Here is a 24,261-nt window from a genome sequence, read left to right on the forward strand (position 1 = left end):
AAGGCTTCATGCGCACAACGTGAACGAGTTCAGGATGGTGCTGGCGACGATTGGTACTACACGAATTGTCGGGAACAACTTCGTAAGTGACGTCACTCAGTTGTCGCAGTACTCGGTATGGCTCAAAGTATCTTCTTAAGAGCTTTTCTGATAGTCCTCGTTTCCGTACGGGTGTCCAAATCCATACTTTGTCGCCAGTTTGATAGACAACGGCTCTGCGGTGAGCATTGTAGCGGCCTGCATTGTACTCTTGCTGCTGGCGGATCCTTAAACGTGCCAGTTGTCTAGCTTCTTCCACGCGTTCCGTAAACGTGTTGGCGTCTGGGTCGATGTCGTCAGTTTCGTGCAGCAGCATCGCATCTAACATAGTTCGTACTTCTCGTCCATGAACGAGGCTGAACGGGGTCATGCGGGTCGTTTCTTGCTTGGCCGTGTTGTACGCAAACGTTATGTATGGCAAGATTTCATCCCAATTTTTGTGTTCAATGTCTACGTACATCGAAAGCATGTCTTCAATGGTTTTGTTCAGACGCTCCGTCAGCCCGTTTGTTTGTGGGTGGTAGGCTGTGGTCTTACGATGCGTTGTTCCACTCAGCATCAGGACGTGATCCAAAAGAGCTGCCGTAAATGCGGTTCCTCTGTCTGTGATCACGACGGTTGGTGCACCATGCCTTAGTACAATATTTTCGATGAAAAATCTTGCCACCTCCGCTGCTGTACCTCTCTGAATAGCTTTTGTCTCGGCATAACGGGTCAGATAATCCGTCGCGACGATAACCCAGCGGTTTCCTGCAGTGGACATAGGAAGTGGGCCCAAAATGTCCATGCCTATCTGGTAGAATGGAGCTGTTGGGACCTGCACGGGTTGCAGTAGGCCAGCTGGTTTAGTCGGTGGTGACTTGCGTCGCTGGCAGTCGAGACAAGTACGAACGTGGTGCTTCACGGCTGTGGTTAGTCTCGGCCAGTAATACCTTTGCTGTACTCTGGCCAACGTTCTCATGTAACCCAAATGGCCAGAGGTCACCTCGTTGTGGCATGCTTTGAGTATTTCGGTACGAAGGGCTGCTGGTATGACGAGCAGATAGGCGGATCCTGTCGACGAAAAGTTTCTTTTGTAAAGTACTCCGCCCCGTAAACAAAACGATGACAATACTCTTGCGAAAACTCTTGGCGCCTTCTGAGATCTGCCTTCCAAGTAGTTAATTAAGCCAAGCAACTCAGTGTCGTCACGTTGTTGCTGTGCAATAGCGGTCGTGTTAAGCACACCGAGAAATGCCATTTCCTCCTCCTCGGGTAGGGTTGCCGACTCAATGGGTGAACGAGACAGACAGTCAGCGTCCATATGTCGTTTGCCTGACTTGTGCACGACCGTCATGTCAAACTCTTGCAGTTTTAGGCTCCAACGCGCTAACCGGCCGGTGGGATCTTTTAGATTAGTTAACCAGCAAAGGTAGTGATGGTCACTAATAACTTTGAAGTGTCGGCCATACAAGTACGGGCGAAATTTCATTACTGCCCATACTACGGCGAGGCATTCTTTCTCTGTTGTTGAATAGTTAGCCTCTGCGCGTGTTAGCGTTCGGCTTGCGTAGGCGATCACTCTTTCTGTGTCCTCTTGCCGTTGCACAAGCACAGCCCCAAGACCTACATTGCTAGCGTCTGTGTGAAGCATCGTCGGGGCTTCTTCGTCGAAGTGGGCGAGCACAGGGGGCGTTTGGAGACGTTGACGCAGGTCATTAAAGGCAGCCTCTTGTTCTTCGTTCCACTCAAAGACAACATCATCTCTTGTGAGACGAGTTAGTGGCGACGCGATGCGGGCGAAGTCTGCGATGAAGCGGCGATAATAGGCACAAAGGCCTAGGAAGCGTCTGACAGCCTTCTTATTGGAGGGTACTGGGAACTGTGCGATGGCGGCAATTTTTCCAGGATCGGGCCGGACGCCTGCGTTGCTGACGACGTGACCGAGAAACTGAAGTTCGTGACAACAGAAATGGCACTTTTCTGGTTTCAATGTTAGGCCCGCGAACCGTATGGCACGTAAAACAACTTCCAGCCTTTTGAGATGCTCGTCAAAAGTGGTCGAAAACACTATAACGTCGTCCAGATAGACTAGGCACGTCTTCCACTTCAATCCCAAAAGTACCGTGTCCATAAGTCTTTGAAAAGTTGCGGGCGCGGAGCACAAACCGAAAGGCAAGACTTTAAATTCATATAAACCATCTGGGGTCACAAAAGCGGTTTTCTCTCGGTCTCTTGGGTCTACCTCGATCTGCCAGTAACCACTCCTCAGGTCCATGGAAGAAAAGTAGCGAGCGTGCCGAAGTCTGTCAAGGGAGTCATCAATACGTGGGAGCGGGTACACATCTTTCTTGGTCACCCGATTCAGCTTCCTGTAGTCCACGCAAAAACGCAGGGTGCCGTCCTTTTTCTTTACTAGCACTACAGGCGATGCCCAGGGGCTCTGCGACGGTTGAATGACGTCATCCACAAGCATTTTCGCGACTTGTTGTTGTATGGCTTCGCGTTCCTTTGGAGCTACACGATAAGGGTTCTGGTGGATAGGTCTCACCGTGTCCTCGGTGATTATTCGGTGCTTTGTCAAAAATGTTCGACCAACTCGTGATGTCGTTGAAAAACAGTCGCGGAATTCGGCTAGCAGCTGAAGAAGTCTCTGTCGCTCGTCCTTTGACAGAATGGTGCCAACATCGAGAATGGGTTCTGGTTCTTGGTTAGGCTCTTCGTCCAATACCGACAAACATAAACTGCCTCGCATTTCTACAATACTGTCGTACGAAGCGATAGCTGTGCCCTTCGGAAGGTGCCGGCGCTCAGCACTAAAGTTCGTCAGAAGTAAATTCGTGCGTCCACCAGTGAGACGGACGATACCTCGTGCGACCAAAATGCCATGACTAAATAGTAGCGAGCCAATTTGGTCAGCAATGCTTTCGCCATCAAACACTTCGTCGCCTTCTACTGAAACAAGAGTGCACGACCGGGGCGGGACGACCACATCATCATCAATTATACGTAAATTGTTGCGTATTGCGTCTGAACAGTCAACTAAACCAGGGCTGTTGTGGAATGTAATTGAACGGTCCGGGATGTTGATGACGGCACCATATTCTCTTAAGAAGTCCATCCCTATGATCAAGTCCTTGCAACACGAGGTGAGGATGACGAACGTCGCCACGAAAGCAGAGCCACCGATGTCGAGTCTTGCTGTACACCTTCCAACAGGCATCAACAGCTGGCCGCCTGCTGTCCTCAGGTGAGGTCCCGTCCACGTAGTCTTCACTTTTTTGAGGCGTACGGTAAGGTTTTCACTTATGATAGAAAAGTCGGCGCCGGTGTCAACTAAGGCTGTTACTTGCTGTCCGTCTACCGAAACGGTAAGATCTGTGGTCACAGTTTCGTCGGTGTTACAACTTCTCGGCTTTACGGCGTCCTGTGGTACAAGTAACGGGGGCTTTTTTTCGTCGCCTTGACGGCCTGCAACCTCACCCCCGGAGGTCGCCGCCTTCAGTTTCCCCGGCGTGGACTTGGTGACCTCCTTCCACTGACGTCGGCTGTAGTTCGGTGGCGCGACGAAGGCGAATATGCCGAAGACGGAGAGCGTGGTCGACGTCCCAAACCTGGCTGGTAATCAGGCACACTGTCGTCATTATTGGCACGGCGGTTGTCAAAATGGGACTGAGACAAGGGGAGTCCTTGAGAATGAGTGTCCCGGCGTGGTGCGTAGCCGTCGTTGGCGCGTCGATCGTCAGACCATTGCCGAAGAGGTCGAAACATATCTACGCGGTGCCAGCAATGGCGGGAAATGTGGCCCACACCTCCGCAGGTAAAACAAAGCGGGCGCCTATCTATAGTGCGCCAGGCGTCTGTTTTACGAAGCTGTGGACGCCGCGACGGCTCGTAATGTGGCAAATGCCGTGTCTCGTTGGGAGACGGCTCTTGGTACTGCGGCATTTCGTACGGCGGTACGACGGCAGGTCGTCGCGGTGTCTGTTCTTGTGGCGACCAAGGAACGGCTGCCGATGGCTGGCGGTACGACGACGCAACGGGCGGCGGGCGGCGAAGCGCGGCTGCGTAGCTCATAGGTCGCTGATCGTCAGTAGGATCAGCTGTTGAAAGCGCTTGGCGTATTTCTTCGCGGACGACTTCAGCGACAGACGCCGTGGGTGGTTCCGTGACCAGATTCCGGAACTTCAGCAGCTCTTCGCGAACAATCTCTCTTATCAAATCGCGCAACGAGCTTTGATTGTCAGATGCCGTAGCGGCGACTTGCATGTGGGCGCTGCTGGACAAGCGATCGTATTGTCGGCATCGTAGGTGAAGCGCCCGTTCGATAGCCGTAGCTTCTTTGATGAAGTCTGCCACGGTGCTTGGCGGGTTCCGCAAAAGTCCGGCGAACAATTGCTCTTTAACGCCGCGCATGAGGTAGCGCAAATTTTTGTCGTCGGTCATGTGCGGGTCAGCTTTACGGAAGAGACGGGTCATGTCCTCAGTGAACATTGCGACCGTTTCATTGGGTTTCTGAACCCGTAGCTCGAGTAAATGCTGCGCACGTTCGCGCCGGTCGACATCGGCAAATGTGTCAATCATCCCTCTTTTAAAGTCGCTCCACGATGACAAACTGCCTTCTGTGTTCTCGTACCAAGTTTTAGCGCTGTCGTCGAGATAAAAATAGGCGCGGAAAAGCCTTTGTTCAAGGGACCACTGGTTGGTGTTAGCGACACGTTCATAGTGATCAAGCCATTCTTCGACGTCTTCATGTGCTCCGCCACCAAAGCGATCAGGCACCAGCGGTGAAAAAAAGGTTACCTGAGATGGGGTTGGCAAACTACTGTCTCGTAGTAACTGTTGTGGATTGGTGGTGGCCATTGGTAGATCTGAGCGGTGCTTTGTTGAGTGTTCCTGTGAGAGAGTGAACTCTGGAAGAAGGCCTCGCAAGCGACGACTGAAGCGATGCACGGTAGTGTCGACAAGTGCTTCTGGGCTGGATGAACGGCTCCCCGTGGGAGTGTGGAGCATCAGGCGGGGCCGCGGGCCAGCACCTCCACCAGTGTCGCTGTACAACGCGAACAAAGCACAAGTACGCCTTGAGGTAGCGAAATCAGCGTGTTCTCAACAGCTGAGCCACAAGATCTTCTTCGTTCTCGCGTCAAGCCAGAGGCCCACTACCTGGTGTCCGCTAAATCCCCCCCATCATCGTTTTTGTCCACATGTAGACAAGGGTCAATATATATATATATATATATATATATATATATATATATATATATATATATATTCATATATTTATATACGGGAAAATGGAAAAATGAGCCCTTATGTATACACTTCTTTCCCTAAATCATTAACGAGGGTCTTGTACTGGTATACTTGGTGCCGTTAGGTTCTATACGAGGGATTATTGATCAGCTGCGCGCTCGTAATAAGTTCACGTGCTACGTGACGCCACACAAGCTCATAAAAGGGTGTTCCACACTCACTGCCATGGCTACAGATGGCGCTGACTAACATTCCCACGTTTAAATTCAAATATAAACCCAATAAAGTGGCTGGGGGGATAGCCGCCGCGATAGCTCAGTGGTTAGAGCATCGAACGTGTTATTCGAAGGTCGTAGGTTCGATTCCTGCTCACGGCAAGTTGTTTTTTCACCCACATTTCTTTTTCTTATTTACATTAAATTGGTTCTAATATCTTCTCCTATACATTTCCTTGGCATAATTGTGTGTTAGATCTCATATATATATATATATATATATATATATATATATATATATATATATATATATATATATATATAGGTGCAGCGATGGTGTAGTGGTTAGAGAATCCGCCTCGCATGCAATAGGTCCGTGGTTCAAATCCCGATGCCGCGTAGTTCCCAACCGGATAAAATAATCCATGTGCATTAAGAGGCCTGGGGTGCGGCCTCACCGGTAACCACCGCCGGGAACGCACTCCCTCACCAAAGAAGGATTGGCCGCCCTGGTGCAGTATCTGGACACTACCTGCCACATGCAGACGTCAAATGACTTACGGCCCTAAGTCCCCAGCAGCTGCGAAGCAACTGACCACGGTGGTGGTCAGATCTGCAACGCAGCAGAGGGTGCTAAGAATCTCTGGATCCGGACCGGCAGCCATTGGAACCTGAACTTGGCAACATTTAATGCTAGAACCTTATGTAGTGAGGGAAGTCTAGCTGTACTAATCGAGGAGCTAGAGGGTGTTAAATGGGATATAAGAGGGCTCAGTGAGGTTAGGAGGACAGATGAAGCCTATACAGTGCTACAGAATTGGCACATCCTTTGCTATCGGGGCTTGGCTGACAGAAGAGAACTGGGAGTGGGGTTCCTAATTCACAGAAACATAGCTGGGAACATAAAATAATACTACAGCATTATTAAAAACTGGTAGGTATTGTAGTTAAACTGAATAAAAAATACAAGATGAAGGTGGTACAGGCTTACGCGCCTACATCCTGCCATGATGACGCTTCAGTTGAAAGCTTCTATGAAGACGTGGAATTGGCAATGAGTAAGGTAAAAACACAGTATACTATACTGACGGGAGACTTCAATTCAGAGGTAGGGAAGAAGCTGGCTGGAGACCAGGCAGTAGGAGATTATGGCATCGGTACTAGAAACGCCAGATGAGAGCTACTAGTAGAATTCGCAGAATGTAATAATTTACGGATTTTGAATACCTTCTACCGCAAGCGAGGAAACCGCAAGGGGACATGGAAAAGCCCTAATGGCGAAAGTAAGAACGAAATAGACTTTATAATGAGTGCACACCCAGGCATCGTGCAGGATTTAGAAGTGGTTTGCAAGGTACGATGCAGTGACCATAGATGGGTACGGTCTCGAATTCACCTAGACTTGAAGGAACGACAGAAACTGATACGCAAGAACCCAATCAATGAGCTAGCACTGAGAGGGAAAGTACAGGAATTCAGAGTCTCGCTTCAGAACAGGTACACGGCACTTATTGAGGAAACCAACCTTAGTGTAGATAAATGAATAATAATCTGACAAGTATAATTACGGAGTGTGCAGTGGAAGTTGGAGGTAGGGTAGTTAGACAGGACACTGGCAAGCTTTCCCTGGAAATGAAGAATCTCACTAAGAAGCGTCAAATTATGAAAGTCTCAAGTAAAACAGGCAAAATAGAATTGGCAGAGCTTTCAAAGTTGATCAATATGCGTAAGGTATGCGATGTAGGAACGTATAACATGGAGAGATTTGAACACGCTCTGAAAAACGGAGGAAGCGTTAAAGCAGTGAAGAGGAAATCTGGGATAGGCGAAAATCGGATGTATGATGCACTAAGGGACAAAGAAGGCAAGATAACTACCAATATGGATGGGATAGTTAAAATAGCGGAGGAGTTTGACATAGATCTGTACAGTAGCCGTAACAAATCCACGAGTTTAATACTATAAGAACTAGCAGTAACCCAGGTGACACCCCACCAGTAATGATAGAAGAAGTCAGAAAAGCTTTGGAGAGAATGCAAAGAGGCAAAGCTGCTGGTGAGGATCAGGTAACATCAGATCTGCTGAAAGATGGAGGAATGATTGTGTTAGAAAAAAACTAGCCACCCTGTTTACGAGGTGTCTTCTGACGCGAACAGTACCCGAGTCTTGGAAGAACGCTAACATCATCTTAATACATAAGAAAGCAGATGACAAAGACTTGAAGAATTACAGGCCGATCAGCTTGCTCTCTGTAGCATACAAGTTATTTACAAAGGTAATTGCTAACAGAGTAAAGAAAACATTAGAATTCAATCAACGAAAGGAACAAGCAGGATTTCGAACAGGCTACTCAACAATTGACCACATTCATACTATCAATCAGGTAATAGAAAAAAGCTCAGAATATAACCAACCACTATACTATAGCCTACATAGATTACGAGAAGGCGTTTGATTCAGTATAAATATATCAGCCGTCATGCAGGCACTGCGGAATCAGGGCGTCGATAAAGTATATATAAACATCCTGGAAGAAATCTACAGGGGATCAACTGCTACCATAGTGCTTCATAAAGAAAGCAACAGAATGCCAATCAGGAAGGGTGTAAGGCAGGGGGACACAATCTCGCCAATGCTATTTACCGCGTGCTTACAGGAGGTTTTCAGAAACCTACAATGGGAACAGTTATGGATAAGAGTTAATGGAGACTACCTTAGTAACCTGCGCTTCGCTGATGACATTGCATTGCTCACTAACCCAGGAGACGAATCGCAACACATGATTACGGAGTTAGACAAGGAGAGCAGAAAGATGAGTCTTAAAATTAATCTGCAGAAAACGATAGTAATGTACAACAATCTCGGAAAAGAGCATCGCTTCGAGATAGGTAATTGTGCAGTTCAAGTTCTAAAAGACTATGTCATATTAGGGCAGTTAATAACCGCGGAGCCGAACCACGAGATTGAAGTAACTAGAAGAATAAGAACAGGGTAGAGCATATTTGGCAAGCACTCTCAAATTATGATAGGTAGATTGCCACTATTACTCAAGAAGAAGATATATAACAGCTGTACCTTGCCGGTAATTTGCCATGGAGCAGAAACCTGGAAACTTACAAAGAGGGTTCAGCCTAAATTGAGGATGACGCAGCGAGCAATGGAAAGAAAAATGGTTGGCGAAACCTTAAGAGGCAAGAAGAGAGCAGAGTGGATTAGGGAACAAACGGGGGCTAAGGATATCACAGCTGAAATCAAGAAGAAGAAATGGACAAGGGCCGGGTATGTAGCGCGTAGACAGGATAACCACTGGTCATTAAGGGTAACTAACTGGATTCCCAGAGGAGGCAAGCGGGTTAGGGGGAGACAGAAGGTTAGGTGGGCAGATGAGATTAAGAAGTTTGCGGGTATAAATTGGCAGCAGCAATCACAGGACCGGGTTAACTGGTGGAACATGAACGAGGCCTTTGTCCTGCAGTGGACGTAGTCAGGCTGAGAATGATAATATATATATAGTGGGAGTAATAATTCAATGGGCCAGTTAGTCTTCGTGAAGGTATGGGATATGGCAACAAGGATTTATCCTTGTTGACAACGCTCCCTTTGTGCCATATCCCGCATATATATATATATATATATATATATATATATATATATATATATATATATATATATATATATATATATATATATATATATATATATATATATATATATAGTCTAGTAGATCCTCCGTGAGCGGTCACAACGTGGTTTATTTCGACGTTTCGGCCTAGAGTCTGGCCTTCATCAGGAATAATATATATATATATATATATATATATATATAAATATATATATATATTGTTAGTAACCAGTTTATTCAGCCAGGCTTGAGCTAAATGACAGTGGTGAAGATGTAAAGGTGATAATTATATCTAAAGAGAGTGAAGAGCCATTCGCTTTTCGCGCTCACACTAATTCTCCCGTGCGGTGAAAGCGGCCGCCTGGTCGCTTGAGAGCATTATGAAATGCGTCGCGCATAAAGCTTTACGCGGGATACGTGCACTATGTCTTTCGCTCGACAACGATGATCAGGATTAGTGCTAAGAGGAGAAACGCAGTGATTGACAGGAGATGTCTGTTCGACCACCATGTACGGCCCAATGAAGCGACTGATGAATTTGTCGCATAAGCCGGGGACGTGCAGTGGAGTCCATAGAAGAACTTCGTCACCAGGGGAAAAACTCGCAACATGGCGATACGAGTCGAAGCGAGATTTTTGAGTGTCTTGAGAGAGGCCGGTGTTAACGCGGGCCAGGTGACGGCAGTGTACGAGACGAGATAAAAAATCTTCAGAGAAAGGAGCCGTCGAGGGTGCCGGAGCCAAAAGGAAGGAGACGTTCAGAGCGAAACTCGGCGAGCGACCATGGACGAGAATAACATGGAAAAAAGCCAGTAATGGGTTGAGTAGCCGTATTATAAGCGAATGTCATGAAGGGTAGAATTGCATCCCAGTTCATGTGATTGGGGTGAATGTACATGGCGATCATGTCCGATATGGTCCGATGAAAGCGTTCAGTCAATCCGTTGGTCTGCGGGTGGTAGCTAGAAGTGGTCTTGTGAACAGTGTTTGAGGCACGGAAAACTTGCTCGACAATAGAAGAGAAAAAGACTTTTCCACGATCGCTCAAGAGAATGCGTGGGGCTCCATGGCGCAAAAAGATGTGGCAAAGAAAGAAATCGGCGACCTCAGTGGCAGTCTCAGATGATAAAGAAGCTGTTTCTGCATAGCGGGTAAGGTGGTCGACGGCCGTGACAATGCAGCGATTACCATTGGATGATATAGAAAGAGGGCCATACAAGTTGATTCCAACGACTTCAAAAGGCGAGGCGGGCCAAGGAAGAGGTTGCGTTAAGCCAGCCGGAGCAGTTGTCAGTCGCTTTAGTCGTTGGCAATGGACACAGGAGGCAACGTACTTAGCCACGGCTGAAGAGAGGCCAGGCCAAAAAGAACGACTTCGTATTTTGTCGGAAGTCTTGTGATAGCCTGAATGAGCGGCGGTTGGATCATCATGAAAGGCGATCAGAACTTCACGTTGCAGATAACGTGGGAAGACGAGTACCCACTTGTTGCCATCGATGTGGTAAATGTAGTGGTATAAAGCAGCACCGACAAGCTTAAATTGTTTAGGTTGTCGACGGAATCTGGCGTTTGGAGGAGTAGTAGAGCCGGTCAAGTGGTCATCAATGACGCGGCAGTATGGGTCGACACGTTGTTGTGAAACAAGGACGGATAGGGTGCCAGGTGATGAACTTAGCGCTGCGATTGGAGAGGTGCTGTTGTTTTAGAGTATCGACGGTGAGTGGCATCCGCTGGGCGAAAGACAGCGTGATAGAGCATCAGCGTCTTGATGCTTATTCCCTGATCTGTAGGCGACATCGAAATCGTACTCCTGCAAGCGAAGCACCCAGCGACCGAAGCGACCTGATAAGTTTTTCAGCAATGAAAGCCAGCATAGGGCGTTATGGTCGGTAACAATGGTAAAATGACGGCCATGAAGATATGGTCAGAATCGTTGTACTTCCCAAACAGCAAAGCACTCCTGCTCGGTGATAGTGTAGTTCTCCTCTGCAGCGGTAAAAACACGACTTGCGTAAGCAACGACGCGATCACATGAGTTTTTGTCATGATGCAAGAGTACCGCCCCCTAGACCATGACTACATGCGTCGGTGTGAAGGAAGGTGAGTGCGGTTGAATCGAAGTGGCACAGTACCAGATACGACGTGAGGGCTTGATTTCATGCCGTGAAGGCGCTTTCGCAGTCTTCGGACCAAACGAAGGTGACGTTCCTTGCGAGGAGTTGATGGAGCGGAGACGCAAGTTCCGCGAAGCCACGTATGAAGCACCGGAAGTAAGAAGTAAGGCCCTTTTGCTGCCTTTCGCCGGGTTTATTCCATCGTCACATCAAGTGGTCTTCTGGGCTGGAAAAGTTTCAACAGGCATCGGCCCCGTCTCTGCATCGGCAAGCTTCGTTTCCGATGTGCTTCCTGCGCCTGTGCGGATGCATATCAAAGGCCTGACGTCATCACCCTGGGCATCTATAAAACCAACAGTGCACGACAGATCGGCTAGTGGGCACGGCGAGGCTGCACGGGGCAAGATGTTCACCGCGCCTCCCGTTTTATTGTTGCAGGTTAGTTGTACTTATTCGTACCGATCTGACGAAAGATGCCTTCTTGTTGTGCCGTGCCCACGGACGATGCTTTGTATACTATGTGATTGTGTGCATGCATGTAAGCTATTGTTGTGTGGGGACATTGAAGAAAATCCAGGACCTACCGTTGAAGCGATGCTAGAGTCACTTATTAAAGGCCAACAAGCTATCCGAAATGATTTGCTAGAAGTAAAACAAAGAGTTGAGCAAACAGAACAAATGGTGATGTCTTTGGGAGGACGGTTAAGCCATTTGGAGAGCGAAACAAAAGGAATGGCTGCGAGAATGGATTTTTTTGATGGTGTTAGAGAGGTTGTCAAGACTTTAGAGGAGACAATACGTCTGCAACATGCGAAGATAGTCGACCTTGAAGACAAGGGTAGGCGTAACAATTTGGTTGTATTTGGCGTTGTGGAGGCCTCGAAGGAAAGTGAGCTCGATTTAAGACAACTGATTCTCGACGACATCTTCAAAGAAACTCTAGGAGTAACTTGTTCGTCTGTTGATAGAATTCATAGAATAGGTAAGCCGTCCTCAAATCGCCCTGTGATCCTTCACTTCTGTAATTTCACTGAAAAACAAGCCGTCATGCTCAACGCTAAAAAACTTAAGGAAACAACTGTCTTCATTCAAAATGATTATTCGCAAGAAACACTAAGAAAAAGACGATCGCTTTGGCAGAGTGCCAAATCTGAAAAAGACAAGGGGAAGAAGGTTACGCTTGTGCACGACAAACTTTACATTAACAAAAAGTTGTACGCATGGAACGATTCCACAAACCGGCGCGTTCCTGTCCAGACAAATGAATTGCCGGCACCAGCAAACATATAGCCACTCCGGCGCCCTGTTGATGAGCTGATTGTCATTTCGTTTAATGCAAGAAGTATTGTAAATAAAATTGACAGTTTAGAACTTCTTCTTTTGAATTATGACCCCCATCTAGTTGTAATCACCGAAACCTGGCTGAGTGATAGGATTAGTGACGGTGAAGTTGTTCCACGTGGCTATCAGATATTTCGGTGTGATCATGGCTCCCGTGGTGGGGGCGTTGCCGTTATAGCTAAAACCAATATCGAGATCTCGGTTTTGCCTGGCATCTCTAATCATGAAAGCTTGTTTTTACACGTATCTTTTTGTGACTTAAAATTCTTGCTTTGTGCTGCTTATCGATCGCCTGATGCAACCGACTCGTTTCTTTGCAAATTGTACGATTATCTTTTGCCCTACCGTGGTCGCCCGGTTATTGTAACAGGCGATTTTAATCTGCCGAGTCTTGACTGGAATCGACCTACTTATGGAGAGAGTGACCCATGTGATACTCTCTTAGACATGATGTTGGCTATAAGTTTAAAACAGTTAGTTTTGGAACCTATCCGTCTTGACGCCATTCTAGATTTATTTTTTGTTAGTGACGTATTTTCTAGTGGTGTAGTAAATGTAGATCCTGGTATCTCCGACCACCGGCTCTTATCGTTTTATTGTTCTTCTACCGGGTTTGGCAGTGTTGAAGACCAACCGGTCAACCATGTCAAAAATTTTGACCGTGCCGATGACGCTTCTATCATTGATTACTTAGAGTTAAAATTTGATATCCAAACTAGCAATTATGTGCACACGTTGTGGACGCACTTCAAGGAAACAATAAAATACTGCATCGAGCATTTTGTACCCTTAAGGAAGGTTAGAAATAAGCGTTACAATGAATGTATTACCCGAGATATCATTCAGACCAAGCGTAAGATTAAGCGTCTTAGGAGAAACAGGAGTCTAGGGGAGCAACATTTACAAAGCTTGAAGCAGTCTTTGGAATGTAAGGTTAAATCAGCGAAAGCACATTATTTTACCGTAACACTTCCTGAGTTCATTAAAAATGACCCCTCTAAGTTTTGGCGGTTTTTGGGTGAACAGAAAAATATTCTGAAAGAAATAGCTGTAAATGGTAAAATTGTAAGAGACGACAAAGAAATATCTCAATCATTCAATCATTACTTTCAATCAGTCTTTTCACCAGGCGGATCAGTTCCTAAACGCCCAGCAGATTATTCAAATATACCTGTTATTTCGGATCTCGGAATACTGGCATTATTACGAAAGCTTGATCCTAGAAAAAGTCCCGGCCCCGATGATCTTCCTATTGGATTCTTGAAACGGTATGCTGATCAGCTATCTGCCTTTTTAACTAACATTTTCCAGATCTCTCTCACATCAGGTGAAGTCCCGTATGATTTTTTGGTTGCTAGGGTCAAACCACTGTTTAAAACGGAAGACAAACTTTCAATTTCTAACTACAGACCCATTTCCATCACAAGTAGCTGTTGTAAAATGTTGGAGCATGTTATTGTAGGGTTCATTCATGAATTTTTGGCTGAAAGGAACATTTTTTCGCCCTATCAACATGGTTTTAGAAAAAATATGTCCACTGTTACGCAATTGGTCACTACTGTTCATCACTTCTCTGCGGTATTGGACGAGTCTGTACAAGTTGATGTGGTTTTCCTCGACTTTAGCAAGGCCTTTGACAAAGTGCCACACGAAAAGCTTTTGTATAAACTTGAACACATTGGCCTTCCTGATTGCCTTTTGAACTGGATAAGAGCTTATTTAAATAAGAGAAAACAGTATGTTGATATTAATGGTTGTTTCTCTAATTTTCTTGCTGTTACCTCTGGGGTACCCCAGGGCAGCGTGCTGGGACCGTTGTTGTTTCTTCTTTATATAAATGATTTAGCATACGTAGTTCCCGAAACTGTCTCCATCAGGCTGTTTGCCGATGATTGTGTTGTTTTTAGAGAAATTCGCTCACCTGATGACTGTGAAGTTTTGCTGGAATCCCTGGTTGCAATAGAGAGTTGGTGTGAGCAGTGGGGAATGATGTTGAATGCTGGAAAATGTGCATTTCTACGAATAACGCGCAAAAAACATTTCTTCAACTCCCAGTACTTCTTGCAGAACACTTGTATTGCAGATGTTGGGGAGTACAAGTACTTGGGCCTCACTTTGAACTCTAATTTATCTTGGTCATCCCACGTAAAACGTATTTGTTCTGCTGCATTTACTAAGTTGTGTTTTTTGAGACGAAAATTAAGGCATTCTCCAAGTCACGTTAAGCTTTTAGCCTATGAAACTTTTGTTAGAGCTAAACTCGAATATGCTTCCGTGATATGGGATCCGCACGTGAAAAAAGTTATCTACATGCTTGAGCTCGTTCAGAGAAAAGCGGTGCGTTTCATTTTTAACAAATATGGGCGTTACGATTCTCCGTCGAAGCTCATGACTGACAATGGCATTCAAACCCTAGCAGTTCGTAGACGCTTGGCCCGTTTACTCTTCCTCAACAATATTGCTACTTCTAAGGTGAAAATAACTCCGTCAACTATGATTAAACCGCTAAGCACAAGAAGGACCCGTCACATGCATGCTCATTACTTTCAGCCTATCTTCGCCAAAACTAATCAGTTTAAGCACAGCTTCTTCCCACGTACAATTTCCGAATAGAATGCGCTCCCGGAAACAGTGATACAAGCTAAAAATTTTTCCCAAGCGCTCCAGGAAAGCATCTGTGGCTAAGTATATGCATTGTATGGTGTGCTATGCCTTGACCAATCTGTCTTGTACTCCTTTTTATTGTTATTATTTTTATTCTTTGTATGCATGTGTAACAGTGTTATGTGTATTGTCAATTGCCCCTCCTGCTTGGGCCACACACTGGCCTGTAGTATTCGCAATAAATAATAGAAATAAATAAATAAATAAAAAAGATAACCAAGAAAGCTACGCAGGTTCTTTTGACGTAGTGGACGAGGAAAACCTAGGACGGCGGCAAGCTTCTTGGGGTCCGGCCAAATTCCTTCTTTGCTGATGAGGTGGCCGAGAACCTTGATTGTCTTGCTAGCAAAGGTACATTTCTTGGTGTTAAGCTGTAGACCGGCTTTTGCAAGGCATGTGAGGACTTCGTTAAGACGTTGTAGATGCTGCGAGAACGTAGATGAAACCTCTACTATGTCATCGAGATAGCACAGACACAATTTCTATTTCAAACCACGCAATACGCCGTCTATCATGCGTTTGAAGGTGGCGGACGCATTACAGAGTCCAAAAGGCATCACATTAAACTCGTACAACCCATCTGGCATTGAAAAGGCGGTCTTCTCTTTATCGGACTCCGACATTGGTATCTGCCAGTAGCCTGACCTAGATCGAGGCCCGAAAAATACTCGGCGCACTGTAATGAATCCAGTGCATCGTCGATACGAGAGAGAGGATAAACATCCTTGCGCGTTATTTTGCTTACCGCATGGTAATCGACGCATAAACGCACTGTTCCATCTTTCGTTTGAACGAGAACAACTGGGGATGACCAGGGACTCGAGGAAGGTCGTATGATGTTGTGTTGTAGCATGTCTGAGACGTTTTACTCAACGATTTTGAGTTCTGCCTGGGACATGGGATACGGACGCCGATCTACAATACGAGGGCCGTCAGTCTGGATGCTGCGAGCAGCGTTGGAAGTCATTCTGAGGGCGGGCGAGTTCACGTCAAATAGAGAACGGTGTCTATTAAACAGGGTGAGCAAATCTTCTGTTTGATCAGGTGCTAAGTCACTGCTTATGGTTGCCAACACAGGTGTAAAAGAGGCATTGAATGGCAGTGAATGTTACTTTGGAACACCGTTGTGGTTGTTGTTCGGAAGAGTAACAATCGCAACAGGCTCACTGTCGACCGCGCAAGATACTGTTGAGCCACATGTGGAGCAGCACACACTCGTACGTTTGATTTATGGCGGTTAGGTAGGTAGACCAATCGAAGAAGCGAATAAGCCCTGGTGTGATCACAACGCCCCTGCGCAGGGTATGGCCGTAAGGGAGAATAAGCACGTCACCACCCATAATATCAGTGCCATTAACACTTATAATTTCTTCGATGTATGGCCGAAGTCATAATCTGATGTGGTGACAAGGCGGATGCGTCGATCGTGTTCAAGCGGCGAAGAGTCGATGGCATTTAGATGCAGGAGGCGCTGATGACAAGATATGAAAGCGGACGCAGAAGACAAAAAATCCCACCCCAGAATGAGAGCGTGGGTGCACTCACAAAATACCGCGAAAACAATTTGATGACGAATGCCTTCTATGCAGAGTCGAATGGTACACTGTGCAAGTGGACGAATTAGAGCGTTGGTCGCTGCACGGAGAGGTGGGCCGCCATAAGGCGTTGTGACTTTTAGAAGGCGGGAACAAAAATCAGCATGAATAATCGAAACGGCAGTGCCAGTGTCTACAAGAGTGTCAACGCGTACATTTTCTATAAACACTACTATCAAACTTGATGTGAGCTCTGTAGGAATCGTTAGCGGTGCGGTGAGTGCAGTTTTCCCTCCTAAAACTGCGTCGGGGAGTTTTCCGCGTGGGCATTCGTTGAATGGGATGGATGGATGGATGGATATGCCTGTACCCTTTAGATCGGGCGGTGGCTAGCGCCACCAAGCCGTAATACTTATTGAACCAAAAAATATATTTATTTTTTTTCCTTTTAAAAATTGAGGTTGAAGATTCGTAGTTTGCAGTGAAGGGTTTAATTTTCACTCGTGCCTTGACTTTAGCCACCAGTCAGATAACCTACTTCTAGATAATTCTACCTGCCTAATGTCTATTTTGCCTTCCCTGTTTCTAAACCCAACTGCTTTGAAAAACTCTGTGCCATCATCCTGAACTATAGGGCGAAGCCCTCTACAGAACATTATCAAGTGTTCGGCAGTTTCTTCTTCCTCTCCACACGCACTGCATACCATGTCTACCCCTTCGTATTTGGCCCGATAAGTCTTGGTTCGCAATACTCCCGTTCTGGCCTCAAACAGTAGAGAACTACCTCGAGTATTATCATAGATTCTTTCCTTGGCAATTTCCTGCTTAAAGGTTTGATATATCTCTAGTGCGGATTACTTAATCATGCCAATTCTCCACATATCGGTCTCAACTTCCTTCACCTTCTTTTTAAGCGATAATTCTTTTTGGTTTGGCCCCCTGCTGTTTTCTAAGTATTTACCAGTCAATTTTCTGGTTCGCTTTCTCCATTTTGTATCGACATTCTTCATGTAAAAGTAGCTGAATACCTTCCTAGCCCAACGCTCCTCCCCCATTTCTCTCAAGCGCTTCTCAAATTTTATCTTGCTGCTAGCTTCGCTGCCCTCAAATGATATCCATCTCATATCACCTTGTACTCCCTGATTTGGTGTATTCCCGTGAGCTCCTAAGGCAAGCCTACCTATTCCACGTTGCTTAATTTCTAATCTTGCTTGAACTTCTGATCTCATGCACAAGACCGCATTGCCGAACGTCAGACCAGGAAATATGACCCCTTTCTATATTCCTCTGACGACATCATACCTATTGTAATTACACAGTGCCTTTTTTTCATTACCGCTGTATTCCTGTTATCTTTAGTCGTCACGCATATTTCGTGTTCCCTTAAGTACTCGGCCCATTGCTTATCCATACGCCCAGATATTTGTATTTATCTGTTATCTCTAGCGTGACCTCCTGTATTCTAAGCTCACTACCTTCATTGTCATTAAAAATCATGACTGCTGATTTTTTCATACTGAATCTGAAATCTGACCTATCTTCCTCATTACCGCAGATGTCCACCAATCTCTGCTAATCTTCCTTGTTGTCGGCCATTAGCACTATATCATCTATGTACACCAATGTTGGTAGTGCCTGTTCAATGAGTTTTCCTTGTTTGACGAAAGAAAGGTTGAAGCCCAGTCCACTTCCCTCTAATTTGGCCTCTAATCCTGGTAGGTACATCATGAATAATAAGGGTGACAGGGTACACCCCTGCCTAAGCCCCCGTTTTACCTGTGCAGGCTTGGATACCTGTTTTTCCCGCTTTATAACTACCTTGTAACGTTTATAGATATCCTTTAAAAGATTAGTGACTACATGTTCCACGCCTAGTGTGTCGAGTATTCCCCACAAGTCCTCTAGAACCACGCTACCAAACGCTCCCTTGATATCCAAAAATGCTAGCCACAGGAGCCTGTGTTCCTTTTCTGCTATTTGGATGCACTGCGTCAGTGAGAACAGATTGTCTTCCAACTTCCTGTGTTTCCGAAACCCATTCTGCTGTTTCCCCAGCACCCCCTCATCCTCTATCCATAGCTGCAGTCTTTCCTTTATAATCTGCATCGCCAGCCTGTACACCACTGATGTCACTGTTATAGGACGGTAGTTGTTTATGCCAGCTTTGTCCCCCTTTCCTTTATAGATCATGCTCATGCTGCTAAGTTTTCATCCATCGGGAACTTCACCATCGATTATTAGTTTGCTCTATCCTCTCTAAAGCCTGCTAAGACTTCGGACCGAATGTCTTTATCAGCATAATTGGAATGCCATCTGGGCCTGTTGATATACTACTAGGAACCCTTTTCTCAGCCTTTTCTCAATCTCGTTGTGAAAATGGAGCCATTGCACCACTTGATACGTCCTTGTCTATTGTGGTGCATAAAGAACTTCTTTGTTTAAAATTTTCTGTCACTCTTGTTCTTATATATTCAATAGCTTCGCCCCCTTCTAGCCTAGCGCCTTGGGCTGTATTTATAAACCTCTGCACTAGGCTCGTCTCATTTCTTAGGGAGTTTAGATGGTTTCAAAATTTCGCAGCTGCCTTTCTATCTTTTTTATGTACTTCTGCCAGCCACTGAGCTTCCTTTCTTCTAATCTTTTTATTGATCAGAAGAGATACATCCCTTCTACAGCTTAGAAAGATTTCCCAATTTCTTTCAACATCATCTCTCAGTTCACCCCGCTGCTTAGCATGTCTGTGTTCTCTAGAGGCTTCCTGACGTTTTGCTATGGCTCTCTTAACTTCCTCATCCCACCAACTTTTGGGTTTGTGTCTCCTTTTTCGGGGTGACTTGTCACGTGTCTTAGCAAGCTCTAGCTCAAACAGTCTAATTAGACTCGTGTATGTCCACACTGTTTTATTATCCTCCGTGATTACTTTCTCAATTTGTTTAGTGACTATTTCAATTTGACTTTCTGGATAAACTTGCATGTAGTTGCTCATCTTGTCTCCTTCCCACTTTCACTGCTCTTCCAAAACTTAGCTTGATACGTTTGTGATCTCTACCCAGACTTCTGGAGCCACCTTCATCTATGTGCATTCCCCTGAGCTTATACATCCTATGCGACATCAGTGCATAATTTATCGTCGACTGCAGCCTTCCTACCTCCCATGTTATTTGCACTTCACACTTTTCGGTACTGTTGCAAATGATCAAATCAAGCCTTTCACACATATCCATGATCATTTTGCCTGTCGGGTTGGTATACCCATCTATATCTTCTATGTGCGCATTCATATCTCCTAGTATAATTGTCTCGCACTCTCTTCCTAACCCCTGAATGTCCTTTGGTATGTACTCGACCATTGCCTGGTTTTCCTCTCTGGCCTTTGCTCCAGTCCACAAGTACACGAAACCAAGGAGTGTCATTTGACCTGCCACTTTCCCTTTTAGACATAAATGTTCTTTGCACTCCTGCTTGACCCTTTGCCAATCTGTACTTTTATGAATGAATGGCCCAATACCACCCCCCTTTCTGCTGCCTTCTGTTCTATTACAATATTCCCACACGTAGTCCGGATTGTTCGGAGGTTGTTCCATGTCCCTGAGATGTGTTTCTACAAAACCGTATACCATCGGCCTCCCTTCCCTTAGCTGTTCTCCCACTTCAGCCTGTTCCTACCACCCTGCATGTTAATATACCCTATGTCTGAATTGGCTCGGCACTCGTGGCTTCGTCTATTTATGCCCCGGACTCTACCTATCTTAGATACTGGTGCCACTTTGGAATCGTATCTGTCCTTACCACCTGTCAAAGAGCCTCCCTGGTTGTTTTCCTCGTTACTAGCTATCCTGCACCCCGAAGGGCCCGCTTGCCCCCCAAAAAAGCTACTGCGCGTGCTGCCAGTCGCCAACCCACCTCACGACATAGCCGCCCATCGAAGTGAATTATGCCTCGTTGAAAACCACTCCACCTATGCACCTCTCTGTTTATTTCCACCACCTCAGAGCCTTTCTCATGACTCATCCGCCATATCTCTTGGTTTGCGTTGACAACCACTCTTTGCAGGTTGCTATCACGCACCGGTACCTCTGGTATCGTGCATATCACTACCTATACCTGAGAAGTGGCGCGCATGTCATCGACGCCTTTCGCCAGTGTGGTTGCAAGTCCTGCTGTATCTTCATTTAAGACATCGTTTAAACCGCCTGAAATTATCACGAGGTTTCGTCTATCAGCTGTAGTTTTGAGTTTTGCGCTCGCTTGCCTCATGACTGCTTCCAGCTTGCGTCCTGGAAACGCCCCTACTGCAACCCTCTTGTCACCTCTTACCCTCTCTTTGATGGCTTCTGTGCATCGATTTAAATTCGAGTCCCCGGCGATCATCACATGCTGTGACTTTTCAGCTGGAGCGTCATGCACCTCGGGACTACTTGCACCTGTGACACCGGCTGCTTTGTCTCCTCCTAGCCCCACCACTACCTCGCTGAAGCTGGGCCTTGCGACAATCGAACTGGCTGAACCTGTTTTTTTCTAAACTTGCTCGCTCTTTCTTCTGCGCCGTTCTGGTTGCCGGTTCTCTACTGTTCTCTCCGTAGGCCGCTCCTTTGTTCAGCTTCGCTAGTGCTTCCTCGGCGGACTTCAGCCTCTCTCCCACTGCCCTCGTTTTATCTCGCTCTGTCGCCAACGCAGTCTCGAGCTCGGCGATTCTCATCAGCAGTTTACCCTGGGCAACCACCATTTTCTTCATTTTTTCCTCGACCTCACATTGCCCACACTTCACGTTAGGCTCTTCTCCATCCGCTTCTACACTTGGGTCCACTTCCAAACCCACTCCACATCCTGAACACTTTACAGTCTTTTTAACCATGTCTCTCTGACACCAATTGTCCCTTTACCCAATAATTACTAAACTCGAGCCCTGCACTACAAAAAAAAAAGAAAGTCTAAGCTCTACTACGAAAATTTGCGTGTTCAATGTACGCGCACATCCCCCACGGAGTGGCAAAAGAACAAAAAACAACACAAAATTCCAACAGACACACACACACACACTAACTAATCAATACCTGGTGACTGGACCCTGAAAAAGCCGTACCATAAAATAAGTGCTACGAAGATTTTAGCTGCTGCCTCATAGTTATAAAGACAAGCTCAAAACATGCAAAAACACTTATCAGCGCAGTCAATCGGGAGCGCTCAAAAAACACGTCCATCCACCGTGACAGTCCGAACCGAACTCCTGGCTGCAGAGGCGACACTGAACGGCGACCTGGCGAAAGCGACCTGCGGCGAGACGTACGGGAATTCCCAGGCATGTCAGTATGGTAATTAGCAGACGGCGAACGGTAATAGGACGAGCGGGAGGGTGGTCGTAGGTAGTTCATGGTCGGACAGAAGCTTCGAAGTTCTTCAGGAGCGTAGCCGCGTTGCTCATCTTGTTGGTGCCTTCAACAAAACCGAGTGATATGTCCTCGATAGCCGCAGTAGTAACAGATTGGCCGAGAAGGGGGCTGAGGTGCGTAGTAAGGCGGTGCACGCACTGGCGGGGACAACGAAGCCACAGGCGTATGGTCTGCTGGTGTAGGCACAGAAACGGTGGCTGCGTAGACAGCGTGGCAACTTCGGCGTACGTGGGCGCCTGGCGCCCGCAGGGATCGTTGGAACACGTCGAACGCGATCTCTTGTTTAATCAGGTGTCGCAGGCTATCTTCTGTAGAAGGGAGAGTACCTTCCACAGCGCAGGAAGAGCAGCGCCTGTGAAGCTCTTAACGAACGATGTCGCGGATAAGCGCACGCAAGTCAAGGGGTGCAGGCAAACGCATGTCGGTGGCATCGTAGCAGAAGCGATGAGACTGAAGCTTGTCAGGTCGCCGACAGATGGTTATCACGTCCTGGGTGGCGGCAGTATTTTGCATGGCGAGGGCGTCAAAAGCGATGGTGTTAATGCCTTTATTAATGTGGCGTATTTGGTCGTTCTGAGACATGGTGGAGTTAACACGCTTGCACAGTGCTAGGACATCCTCAATATACGAGGTGTAAGATTAACCTGGCAGCTGCGTACGTTTAGCGAGCTTCTTTTTCGCTGCCTCAACGCGAACTGTAGGGGCACCGAAAATTTGACGAAGTTGCTGCTCGGAAGTGTCCCAGTCGAGAAGATCCGGGTGGTGTTTCCAGAATCAATTTCGGCAACATCCGACAAGTAAAATGGGACGCTGCGCAACTTCTATGAATTATCCTACCTGTTCAAAATCGCTGACGAGGTCGTAGTTCTTGACCCAGTCTTCTGCATCATCGCCTCAGAGACAGGAAAACACATCACGCAGGCGAATGTTGTTGGGCGGAGCGTGTGTCAGTGGCTGCAGTAGGACGTTGAGGTTGGATGGGCCAGGGTTTTCTTGGGTTGCCATGGCAGGCGGTTGTATGCGACGACCCGAGCGGAGCTCCAGCGAGAACGGGCGAGAGAACTTGGGGAACGAAAAGCCCCTCCACCACTTGTGAGGAACCGGTTTATTCAGCCAGGCTCGAGCTAAATCACACTCGTGATGATATTTACAGATGATACAGGAAAGTACAGGAATTCAGAGTGTCGCTGCAGAACAGGTACTCGGCTCTTAGTGAGGAAACCAACCTTAGCGTAGATACAATGAATGATAATCTGACGAATATCATTACGGAGTGGGCAGTGGAAGTTGGAGGCAGAGTAGTTAGACAGGACACTGGCAAGCTTTCTCAGGAAACGAAGAACCTAATTAAGAAGCGTCAAATCATGAAAGTGTCAAGTACAACAGACAAAATAGAACTGGCAGAGCTTTCGAAGTTGATTAATAGACGTAAGGTATGCGATGTAAGAAGGTATAACTTGCAGAGAATTGAACACACTCTGAAAAACGGAGGAAGCGTCAAAGCAGTGAAGAGGAAACTTGGGATAGGCAAAAGTCGGATGTATGCACTAAGGGACAAAGAAGGCAAATTAACTACCAATATGGATAGGATAGTTAAAATAGCGGAGGAGTTTGACAGAGTCTGTACAGTAGCCGAGACAACCACGACCTTAATACTATAAGAACTAGCAGTAACCCAGATGACACCCCACCAGTAATGATAGAAGAAGTCAGAAAAGCTTTGGAGAGCATGTAAAGAGGCAAAGCTGCTGGTGAGGATCAGGTAACATCAGATCTGCTGATCTGCTGATACTTCTCTAAATCGTAGCTTATCACAGAGTAATCCGCACCGGTATCGATTAGAGCCATGAGCTCCAGCCGGTCAATTACCAACGGCCAGCCTGAAGTTATCTTCTCATTACTGCACTTCTTTACCTGGAGACAATCGTCGTCGTCGTCACGCTGGTGTCGCAGTGGAGCATCTTCGTATTTTGAATCACCAGCGACCTCGCCTCCACAGGTCGCCCACTTCAGTTTCCCGGGTTTGGACTAGGCGAACGATGCCTAGGTGCGTTTGGAAAGGAACGTGGGTTTGGCGAGCGCTGACGTAGAGGGGATGGTGACCGCGGT

At 46.6% G+C, this 24,261-nt stretch overlaps 1 protein-coding gene and 1 non-coding gene across 2 annotated transcripts in view; one reads left to right on the forward strand and one right to left on the reverse strand.

The window, feature by feature from the left end:
• LOC119181513 (putative peptidoglycan muropeptide transporter SLC46) overlaps positions 1–24,261 on the reverse strand; it is a 335,450-nt gene that overhangs the window by 24,307 nt on the left and 286,882 nt on the right. The window lies entirely within an intron of this gene.
• Positions 5,576–5,648, forward strand: TRNAT-UGU (transfer RNA threonine (anticodon UGU)). The gene has a single exon. It is a non-coding gene; the product is annotated as a tRNA-Thr (tRNA).

Source organism: Rhipicephalus microplus, unplaced genomic scaffold (genome assembly GCF_043290135.1).
Source record: "Rhipicephalus microplus isolate Deutch F79 unplaced genomic scaffold, USDA_Rmic scaffold_14, whole genome shotgun sequence".
NCBI classification, from domain to species: Eukaryota; Metazoa; Arthropoda; class Arachnida; order Ixodida; family Ixodidae; genus Rhipicephalus; species Rhipicephalus microplus.